Source organism: Anguilla rostrata, chromosome 11 (assembly GCF_018555375.3).
Source record: "Anguilla rostrata isolate EN2019 chromosome 11, ASM1855537v3, whole genome shotgun sequence".
Classification (NCBI taxonomy): domain Eukaryota; kingdom Metazoa; phylum Chordata; class Actinopteri; order Anguilliformes; family Anguillidae; genus Anguilla; species Anguilla rostrata.
Window position 1 is genome coordinate 33,575,336 of NC_057943.1, and position 11,977 is coordinate 33,587,312.

Consider the following 11,977-nt stretch of genomic DNA (forward strand, 5'->3'; position numbering starts at 1 on the left):
TATGCAAACATTATGAGGTATCAAAGTGTCATTTCTCCCTTATTCCTCAAGACAACATCTTCCAACAGCTCTCACAGCGTGTAATTTTAACTGTTGGATTCCCTGGATTCCTACGCTCACCACCAAACGCTAGTGAAGTAGATGAACTAGTTCCAGCACATTTTATTTGGTGTGGAAGCAACACACATGGCACTTCATTGGACGCAGCCATTTGGCTCAAACAGTTAAATGTCGACTGAACATTCAGCGCCTGAGAGTGGATGTGATGCCTTTTCCATTACTAATAGCATCAACCGATTCCAACAGCTTTCCTTTCTTGGACATTTCTATCGCCTGTTCCTTCTCTTTTTTCTCACAATGTGTCAAAAGGATTTTAATCCCTTTGGCTGCAGTGTCCTCGGTTAATTTGAGAGAGCAGAAACCTGCACACTTTTCCCCAAATGCATGTACCGTAGCTAGCTAGCCCTTCCAGTCATCTCAGGCCAGGGACCAGTAGAATCACATTCTGCACTGCCTGTTCTTTCCCTGTGAATGGAATGTCTGAATTATTTACATTGTGAATGGTGGTGTCTCCCGCCCCCCTCTGTCTCTCTCTCCCTCTCTCTCTCTCTCTCTCCCTCTCTCTCTCTCTCTCTCTCTCTCTCCTCTCTTCTCTCTCTCTCTCTGTGAGTGAGCATTTGATCCACATCATTGCATTACATTACATTACAGGCATTTAGCAGACGCTCTTATCCAGAGCGACTTACACAACTTTTACTTAGCACTTTACATTGTATCCATTTATACAGCTGGATATATACTGAAGCAATGCAGGTTAAGTACCTTGCTCAACGGCAACAACGGCAGTGTCCTTACCCGGGATTCGAACCTGCGACCTTTCGGTTACAAGCGCAGTTCCTTACCCACTGCGCCACACTCCGTCCTTATGCAATATTACATTCGTTTTTTCGGTTGTTTTTTTACAGAGACAAACAAGGTTTAATACATTGAAGAAGGGTATGAAGGCAGCCACCAATCTGGGATACAAACCTGGAACTTTTTGATCACAACACCTGTTCTATTTAACCAACACACCGCGGTTTTTTTAATTCAAACAGTAAGCTGCTTGTGGGAGGGCGTTTGGAGTGCAGCTTATATCCCTTCTGAAGTTGGCCTGCACTATGGCATCAGTCTACCAAATACAGTGGAAGCAAAATAAGAAAAGTGCAGCTAAATAAGAAAACTACAACTACCATTATCCACCTCTTGCGCCCTGCTTGACCTTGGATCTATGTGCATTGGCTTCTGTTCCAACTGACCTCCAAAGTATATCAGTCTTCAGCAATGATGAACTCCCTAAGACCAGATGGCATCGCATATATTCCATGTAGCATTTAAATAAAAATAAAAACTTTATTCACATCAGCCCTGACAGCTAAACAACCAGTTCTCCTACAGTAAATGTGATGTGCACTTACTTGAGAAGGAGGTGTTATTCACTGCTGTTTAATGGGTTAAATGATTGACAGAGTGACCAACACTGGAGTCCTAATTATTGACAGTGTGTACAGTACTACTGGTTGCTGAAACTACCCACAAGCCTGTGGGAAAATTAATACAAACACAAAAAACAACAATTGAGATCTCTACCTGTTTTCACATGACAGCCCAACGTCTATCTGATCTGATTTGATGTTTTTTTTCTTGTCATTTTGAATATTAAACGCAGTGGGACGGGAAAAAAAAAACCAGCGGGCACAAGGGCCCTGCAGGGCCTTGTTTTCTGAGATTCTGGAAACCCCATCGAGGGGGGATTGTTTAAGAACCTGTTCAAATGTCACCCCCCGTGTAGCACGGGGGTGCCGGACCCTCCCGGAGAGGCAGAGTTCAGCCCAGCCGGAGGGCAGCCGAGGCCACCTTCACAAGCGCCAAGTATGACGCCTTTGTGTTTCCTAGAAATGTTTTGCTGTGTCCCCCCTGTGTAATTCTCATCTTTTTTTTCTGTAACGGTCCTTTTGAAACTCTCAGTTTATTGCTATATTTAAGCTGCTGGCCCATAAATTTGTAAAGGCACCACTTTCTGTGAAATCTGACCTTTCCTCTCTGCTTCGCCTCAAAGATGAGTTTGTTATTTTCAGCTGTGGGGCCGGAAAGGTGAATACCTCTGGCTAGAAAAAGTTGGACAGGCATAAAACCACTCATGGACACTTTGAATCCATCAGGAATCAGGACCTCCACCTAAACACACCTTTGTAGACAGAGCTTTTCGTTAGGTCGACAGAAAAAATGAGAGAAATAAATTATCTTCGGCAAGTCGGCAAAACATCTCTGTGGTATGTTAAGGCATGAAACCAGGTTAGCCTGAACATAAATGTCATCACAAAGGCTACACACCTAAGTTACCAGCACTCAGTTAGTTTGTGCGGTGTGTTTTTCATTTTAGAAAATATACAGAGAGAAAGAAAAATGAATGATTTTTCTCAGAATTCTCAGAACACTTGTCATCTGGAAAAAGATGGCAGCCAGTCCTTCTTTCTTTCATTCTTCTGGTTCTTACTCAGCTTTTTAAAAGCCTGACCTGCATTGGCTCGCGCTTAAGTTTGGCCAGTATTTTTTGTTCGTTACAAAGTCCGATTTCTCTTTGTGGTGCTTTTATGTTAGGGCTGTTATATTCCAGTCCTGGAAGGCCGCAGTGTCTGCTGGGATTTGCGGTTTACTTTCAATCGGTAGACAATTAAAGGCCTAGAGAACAGGGTGGGTGGACTCTTTTGCCAAATCAATTACATAAATTGGACCTCCAGGAGTTTGACTCCCCTGCTTTATGTGAAAACCACAGGAAAAAAGCTACCTTGTGTAGAAAATATTTTTATGACACTCATTCTGGGTTTCTAACCCCATTTTAACATGATTTCAGTGTTTTTCATTTAGAAATCAAAATAAAGGACAAAAATGTGATAATTACTTCCCTCAGACTTCAAATGACGGCACCATTTGAGGACACTAATTGCTGAATTCAATCAAAATTGTCAGGAAATATAGGTTGGACTAGAATCCAATTTTACAGATTCATTTCCCCTGGTCTCTTCCTGGGAGCGAGTTAACTTGTGATGCAATTTGTGTCATGAAACCAATGAATTTCACAGGTGCTCTGCAAGGGAGGATAAACGTGAAACAAACCAAAAGGGGACCGGCCCTCGTCTCTCTTCGTTGTGTAGAGCATTGCATTTTGGGATTCTCTTCTTGAACTGAACACCACTTGGTGTGGCAGACCATATTTTATCTGGGCATTTTGGGGATTCTTCCTTGAAGCTAGGGAAGGTCATGTCTGGAAGAAAGCATAAAACTCAGATCTGAATGCAGCCATACCATTCAATCAACAGTAAAAGCATTAAGTTTGTTCCAGCACCATATTACAGCAGTGTACAGTAATTACTGGCTTGTGTTGGCCATCCTGTTGAGGTACTGTCCAAATTTTCCAGGTATAGTAAGTGTCTTTGGGCACGTTTTATCCCAAGGTTTCTTGAAATTCACAGGCTGCATTTTTCTGTGCTTATTTTACTAAATGCAGGCAATTGTTGGGAAAAGTAATGGCAGCCTTTTTTTGTCACATGTACTGTATAGGTATTACTGTTCAAGGACCCCCCCCCACTGCCTGCACATGCTTCTGTGTGCTCTCCAAATCGATAGCAGTGGTTGCAGCAATGTGTGTTAACATATACTGTACATGAGCAGTGACTGCTCATTTTAAAAAAGGAAACAACAGAATTTATATTTTTAAAAGCCAGTCTATCCTTGCAGAATAAAGTCGCGTATATGTCCCTCAGTTCATCTGGTAGAGAGAAACTAGAATCACACTGCCCTGCAAAATGACTCTGCTGTTTTTAAAATTTCTTGGCTGAAACAGTCCCAGTATCGATAGCATGGTTTTCGCATTTGGACACAAAAACAACATTTTGTACAGGGCCTGTGGCTTCGTGCTGAGCGTCTCTCATTGCGAGGAAAGCTATTTTCCGCCATGATTTTAACTGGCATCTCTATGGTCACACGTACAGAGGTGTGCGCTTTAAGGAGAAACTCAAAGATCAGCAGAGCAGACGAGGAAAAGAAGTGATTTTCGCACGGGCTGCGTGCTAGCTTGCTGTCTCACAGGAATTTTAGGCATTTCCTCACAGTTGAAAGGTGAATTTAATTCCGAGCCCCATCATCATAGTTCCCTACATTACATAGTGTTAGCAGTTGCCTTTTTATCCAGAGCAACTTACACATGTGAGTATGCAAGAGAACATGAGTGCATCTATAAGAGCTATAAAATAGATGTTATTTATTTTTTTATTTGACTTATTCTTTCTTTCACCTGAAGTGTCCTACTGAGATCAATTTCTCTTTTGTAAGGGTGCGTGAGCCAAGTGGCAGCGAGCAATGCAAAGAGCAAGAACAACACAAGACAATGCTCAAACAATCCAATATTTGATAACGTTATAAGACGTTCCTGTTCTCATCTGCCACTCCCTTTAAGGCAGGACTTTAATATGAAACAGATCCTGGTTGCTTGTATGAAACGCACTACTTAAAAACACACTGTATTTTCCTGCCTGTTGCTGTTTTATGAGGAAAATCAGGAGGAAATGACGGAAAAGCTTGAACTCACACTGTCGATTCACACAAGAATTGGGCCTTTCAGTTGGAGGGGCGTTTGGACTAAAGAGGGATTAGAAGGGCCAGAGTAGGGGTCATAGCTGCTGGTTGTCATGGCAATTTAAAAAGGAATCGTCATGACAACAAACATGTTGAACATTGGGAGAGGTTTTGGTCTGAATCAGGGAGGAATTCAGGGGTTTGCAAACAGGATGTTTTGGAAGAATTTCGGTTTGAGCCAAATCAGTAAGTCCAAAGGTATCTTGTGTTGTTTTAGGGCCTTGGGATGTTGGCTACTGCAGGACTGAAAGAAATTAACCAGATTAAAAGTACTGATCTCGGATTTAAATAACTCCAGTTTCCTAACTAAAAATCAAGACCCTGAAAAAAGCCCCTGTATGAGTGCACTGCATGAGTGTACTGCATGAACACACTGCATGAGTGTACTCCATGTGGACACTGTATGAGCACATTGCATAAGTGTACTTCGTGAGCTATGACATCACAATTGCCGAAGTTTACCCCCAGAGAGCAATGCCTTAGCACCCTCTCAGTTCAAAGCATTCCTTTGAATCGAATCACCCCTTTCCTTCATCTCTGCGGTGCTATAAATAAAAAATTGCATGGCTGTCTTCATCTCGTTGATGTAACGTAGCAGTTGCCATTGACACCTGAGAAAACAATGTTGCTCAGATGACACAGCAATATGCACAACAACTATCAAAATAATGACAAAATAATTAAGCCATTGTCTGCTGATGCAATATGATATCCTCCATTATGGACAGAACAGAGGATCTACAGTTACCTCCCCCTTCCCTCTCCACCCTCTCTCTAATGCAGTTATTAGACAGCTTAAACGGCTTTTGCATTGTAGCAAATAGTCTCATCCTCTTTACTGGATTAGATGCTTCCTTGTTTGCCTGCATCCCCAAGTCTGTAGCTCGTTCATGCTCAGACACCCCCCTCCCCCCACCCCTCAACCCACCAGACCCTACAACACCCAGGGGCAGACCGGTATCCTTCAGGCACGCATGCATTCAATGAGGCAGCCTTCAGCCAACAGCCTAAAGGCTCGTGCACTGCTAAAGGGGAAGACAAATAAGAGTTAAGGCTTGTTCCTGACTTTAAACACCAATCCTCTGGTAATCTTTGGTGAAAATCACTCTCCTTATCGATACGTTCGTCTTAATTACACAACGTCTCGGGTGGTCGAAATGGGATGTCCAAGTTTGAACTCGTTGGACGGTAAGTGTTAGAAGGGACCGCCGTAGTTCTGGCACGCTTGTCGAACGAACGCTGGTGTCTTTCATTCAGCGTGTTGCGGCCACACCCAAGGGCGACACAAAGGGGCCCTTTTGACTTCCTGTCCCCGCGCCGCGTGACGTCTCCGTGCGAGCGCAGAGAGACGGGTCTAATGGAGCCCGCGGCCCGTGTTCCTTCTGACGCGGCGCAGCTCCGGACAAAGGGGAGCCGCCGCGGGGCGCCCTCGCGGCGCGCGCTGGGCGTGAACGACGCGCAGAGATCATCGGAAACACTCTGCATGCAGCAGAGGTAGCATGTCAACAGCAGTGAAGCGACATTTCATGAGCTATTATACAGGCGGTTGCGGAGATAATAGAACAGCTTGGGAAAAGTTTCCGCTTTGTCGCCCTAGTGGCAAACAAATACAGCACAAAACAACTTGATGTGCAGTATTTGAGGCAGATTAGACTTTATACATTCGGTAAACGCCCTTATCCAGAGCCACTGCACAGCTTACGTTCTCTCACATAGAGTCCATTTGCATTAAACATTCAGGTTTGGGCCTTGATCCACGAGCGCCACGCCCCTGGTACAATACAGCTGGTACTAGAAGCGGGCAAGCCCTCCTCAAGTGGACAGAGGCGTGTCCTCACCTGGGAATGAGCTGCGGCTGGGCCGTTCTTACCCCTGGCTACCACACGCCGTTACGAGCCCGTGTTTTGCTAGCCTCATGTGTTCCTACAGCCCGGTACAGACATTAGCGAAGGGCTGGTCCTGAAACCAGTCAGCCTGCCTGCTTAACACTGCGGGCTGCCCAAATGTTTAAAAGCACAGCTAATGGAAGACAGCAGCACTTCTATACACTTCTTTACACAAGTGTTGTGCATACTATATTTTAACTCTTTTACTGCTTTGTTCCATCTTAATGGTCTTTATTTGGTGTTGTTTCTTAATATTATGGTGTAAATAATTTGTTAACTAATTTCTGAATCAATGACTGTTTATACGAAATTGCACACATGGGAAAATATATAAGATAGTGGACTTTATTAACCATTTATGTATTTTTATGTATTTTTACTGTGGGAGAAAAACTAAATCACTGATTTCAGAAAATGAATATGCAATGGAGCTATTGGTTCATAGCACAATCTAGCAAGAATTTTGCAAAGTGTTGTCAAAATCTAAAATGCACAGGGTCCGAGACAGATCCGAGATAGACAGACGGATCACAGATGCTTGACGTTATCCGTCTCTGCCAGTAACCTACATACCACATACATGACACACACGTGTACATGAACTCCAAATGTTTTCAATGCAGTACACTGAGGGGAAGGGTGTGAGAGAGGAACCATGAGGAAGAGTACAGGAGAAGAAGAGTGTGAGAGGAGAACCATGCAGACGAGTACAAGAGAGGAAGAGTGTGAGAGGGGAACCATGAGGACGAGTGTTTTTAAAGAGAAGCTGTGTCATATTTATGGGACCAAAAGCGGTTGTTTACTTCCTGAAATGTATGCTCTAGAAAACCCCAGAAATAAGTATATCATCCTGGCATTTTAAATATGCTATATTTAGAGAAAACTTGGCCTACTTAACAACTTTCTCATCCAGTTTACTCAGCAACTATACTTAATAGTAGGCAAGTGCACTGATTTAGACACGGCCAAGAACTATTCAATTGTTGACCCAGTGGCCAAATTTGAACCATCACTGACATTCTCTGGGGCATTACTTATTTAGGAAAAAAAGGTTTTATTCAGATGCATCCAAAGGTGTGGCCATGTCCACGTCTGCCATGTCCACAGCATCAGCATATCTTGTGACAACCAATAATGTCTGTGCATGTTTGAAAAAGGCATCTACTATATTTACACACATGTAAAATAGGTCTTATGCATACTTTGTTTTTTAAATAGTGTGTTGAAAATGCTCATATGTGGCCCCCATTGATGAAGTAGCTGAATAGCCTTGTGGCAGGTGAGCAGGAGGGTCTCTCTCTGGGATAAAGCCCTCTCTGGGGTGAGCAGGAGGGTCTCTCTCTGGGATACAGCCCTCTCTGGGGTGAGCGGGAGGGTCTCTCTCTGGATAAAGCCCTCTCTGAGGTGAGTGGAGGGTCTCTCTCTGGGATAAAGCCCTCTCTGGGGTGAGCGGGAGGGTCTCTCTCTGGGATACAGCCCTCTCTGAGGACAGCAGGAGGGTCTCTCTCTGATAAAGCCCTCTCTGGGGTGAGCAGGAGGGTCTCTCTCTGGGATAAAGCCCTCTCTGGGGTGAGTGGGAGGGTCTCTCTCTGGGATAAAGCCCTCTCTGAGGTGAGCGGGAGGGTCTCTCTCTGGGATAAAGCCCTCTCTGAGGTGAGTGGGAGGGTCTCTCTCTGGGATAAAGCCCTCTCTGGGGTGAGCAGGAGGGTCTCTCTCTGGGATAAAGCCCTCTCTGGGTGAGGGAGGGTCTCTCTTGGGATAAAGCCTCTCTGGGGTGAGGGAGGGTCTCTCTCTGGGATAAAAGCCCTCTCTGAGGTAGCGGAGGGTCTCTCTCTGATAAAGCCCTCTCTGGGTGTGTCGGGAGGGTTCTCTCTGGGATAAGCCCTCTCTGGTGAGCGAGAGGTCTCTCTCTGGGATAAAGCCCCTCTGGGGTGAGCGGAGGGTCTCTCTCTGGATAAAGCCGTCTCTGGGGTGAGAGGAGGGTCTCTCTCTGGATAAAGCCCTCTGAGGACAGCAGGAGGGTCTCTCTCTGGATAAAGCCCTCTCTGAGGTGAGCAGGAGGGTCTCTCTCTGGGATAAAGCCCTCTCTGAGGTCAGCAGGAGGGTCTCTCTGGGATAAGCCCTCTCTGAGGTGAGGGAGGTCTCTCTCTGGATAAAGCCCTCTCTGAGGTAGCAGGAGGGTCTCTCTCTGGGATAAGCCCTCTCTGAGGTCAGCAGGAGGGTCTCTCTCTGAGATAAAGCCCTCTCTGGAGTGAGCGGAGGGTCTTCTCTGGGATAAAGCTCTCTCTGGGGTAGCGGGAAGGTCTCTCTCTGGGATAAAGCCCTCTCTGGGGTGGTGGGAGGGTCTCTCTCTGGGATAAGCCCTCTCTGGGGTGAGGGGAGGGTCTCTCTCTGGGATAAAGCCCTCTCTGGGGTGGGGGAGGGTCTCTCTCTGATAAAGCCCTCTCTGAGGTCAGCAGGAGGATCTCTTTCTGGGATAAAGCCCTCTCTGAGGTCAGCAGGAGGGTCTCTCTCTGATAAAGCCCTCTCTGGGGTGAGCGGGAGGGTCTCTCTCTGGGATAAAGCCCTCTCTGAGGACAGCGGGAGGGTCTCTCTCTGGGATAAAGCCCTCTCTGAGGTCAGCAGGAGGGTCTCTCTCTGGGATAAAGCCCTCTCTGAGGTCAGCAGGAGGGTCTCTCTCTGGGATACAGCCCTCTCTGGGGTGAGCAGGAGGGTCTCTCTCTGGATAAAGCTCTCTCTGGGGTGAGTGGGAAGGTCTCTCTCTGGGATAAAGCCTCTCTGGGTGGTGGGAGGGTCTCTCTTGATAACAGAGAGGACCCTCTCTGGTAGTTGGTGAGCGGAGGGTCTCTCTCTGGGATAAAGCCCTCTTGAGGTCAGCGGAGGGTCTCTCTCTGATACAACCCTCTCTGAGGTGAGTGAGGGTTCTCTCTTGGATAAAGCCCTCTCTGAGGACAGCAGGAGGGTCTCTCTCTGGGATAAAGCCCTCTCTGGGGTGAGCAGGAGGGTCTCTCTCTGGGATAAAGCCCTCTCTGAGGTCAGCAGGAGGGTCTCTCTCTGATAAAACCCTCTCTGAGGTGAGTGGGAGGGTCTCTCTTGGATAAAGCCCTCTCTGAGGACAGCAGGAGGGTCTCTCTCTGGGATAAAGCCCTCTCTGGGGTGAGTGGGAGGGTCTCTCTCTGAGATAAAGCCCTCTCTGAGGTGAGCTGGAGGGTCTCTCTCTCTGATAAAGCCCTCTCTGGGGTGAGCTGGAGGGTCTCTCTCTGGGATAAAACCCTCTCTGGGGTGAGCGGGAGGGTCTCTCTCTGGGATACAGCCCTCTCTGAGGTGAGTGGGAGGGTCTCTCTCAGATAAAGCCCTCTCTGGGGTGAGCTGGCGGGTCTCTCTCTGGGATAAAGCCCTCTCTGGGGTGAGCTGGCGGGTCTCTCTCTGGGATAAAGTCCTCTCTGGGGTGAGTGGGAGGGTCTCTCTCAGATAAAGCCCTCTCTGAGGTGAGTGGGAGGGTCTCTCTGGGATACAGCCCTCTCTGAGGACAGCGGGGGGGTCTCTCTCTGAGATAAAGCCCTCTCTGGGGTGAGCAGGAGGGTCTCTCTCTGAGATAAAGCCCTCTCTGGGGTGAGCTGGCGGGTCTCTCTCTGGGATAAAGCCCTCTCTGGGGTGAGCTGGCGGGTCTCTCTCTGGGATAAAGCCCTCTCTGGGGCGAGCGGGAGGGTCTCTCTCTGGGATAAAGCCCTCTCTGGGGTGAGCAGGAGGGTCTCTCTCTGGGATAAAGCCCTCTCTGGGGTCAGCAGGAGGGTCTCTCTCTGGGATAAAGCCCTCTCTGGGGTGAGCAGGAGGGTCTCTCTCTGGGATAAAGCCCTCTCTGAGGTAGTAGGAGGGTCTCTCTCTGGGATAAAGCCCTCTCTGAGGTCAGCAGGAGGGTCTCTCTCTGGGATAAAGCTCTCTCTGAGGTGTGTGGGAGGGTCTCTCTCTGATAAAGCCCTCTCTGGGGTGAGTGGGAAGGGTCTCTCTCTGATAAAGCCCTCTCTGAGGTCAGCAGGAGGGTCTCTCTCGGGTAGGGGCTCTCTCTGGGTAAGGTCTCTTTTGGGTGAGCGGAGGGTCTCTTCTGATAAAGCCCTCTCTGGGGTGAGCAGGAGGGTCTCTCTCTGGGATAAAGCCCTCTCTGAGGACAGCAGGAGGGTCTCTCTGGGATAAAGCCCTCTCTGGGGTGAGTGGGAGGGTCTCTCTCTGGGGTGAGTGGGAGGGTCTCTCTCTGGGGTGAGCGGGAGGGTCTCTCTCTGATAAAGCCCTCTCTGGGGTGAGCGGGAGGGTCTCTCTCTGGGGTGAGAGGGAAGGGTCACTTCCTCAGTTGGGCGAGCGAACAATGGCTTCTGAAGCTCTTTAAAGTGCTGCGGGCCCCCGGTGCTAATGGCCGCCCGCTCGCTGCGTCCACCGGCCCCCGCCCAGCGACATCCCTGCGCTCCAAAGGCCGGATGGGCTTTGATCCAATGACCCGCCGTGACTTACCGCTCACAGGCTGAAATAACGTGTGCGACACGGCTTTCTTCACAATGCAACCTTAAAGAACAAGCTTTAACAAAAGGCCATATTTTTTGTGTGGGAGACATTCTGTGGCTGGGAGATTATTGGTAGCAAGCAGACTTTAGTCAACACATTGTCGTTATTGTAGTTTGCTGGGGCAGCCACAGGAATCCCGGCATACTCATACGCAAAGCTCACATTACTCTAGATTTCTCCTCAGTCGCTAAAACCGCGCAGGTTAAGCACTGTGTTCAGTGGCAAAGCTGTGTTGTCCTGCCCTGGATCTGAACCTGAAACCTGCCGGGGGCATGACAAACTCATGTACAGAGTCCCCTCTGAATAAAGCAGATCTGCATATTGTCTTTAATTCTTCTTGACAGCAGTGACAGCTTTGTGCTCTATCAGTAGCGCTCTATCACTACGTGCTGCCGGTTACTGACTTTCCAGTCATGAGCCTTCGCTCATCTTGTTGATTGACTGGATGAAGTCCCTCATTCTCCAGTGATATGCGACACTGTGTGATTGATTGATTATCCTCCAATGACGTGCAATGATACACGATCGAGTGATCATTCTCCAACGATGTGATCGTTAAATCCATTTTTTGGATTTTGGATTTAGGAAATCTCAGTCTCACTTGACCTGTGTTTACTGTTGGCTGCAAAGCATGTTTCCTCTATAATACAGTATAGGCCTTAGGGGGAACAAGTCCCACACGTGTGCATATTGTAAAAACACTGATTTCACAGATGTACTCCTTATTTCCTGGGAAATGTGTACACACACGCGTGTGAATTCAAAAGCGTTTTCATAACAGGAAAAGGGGTGATGTCGGGCTACCGTGGTGACCACATTAACCCAAGCAGGCTGATTTGAGGGGGGGGAGGGGGTGGGGTGAG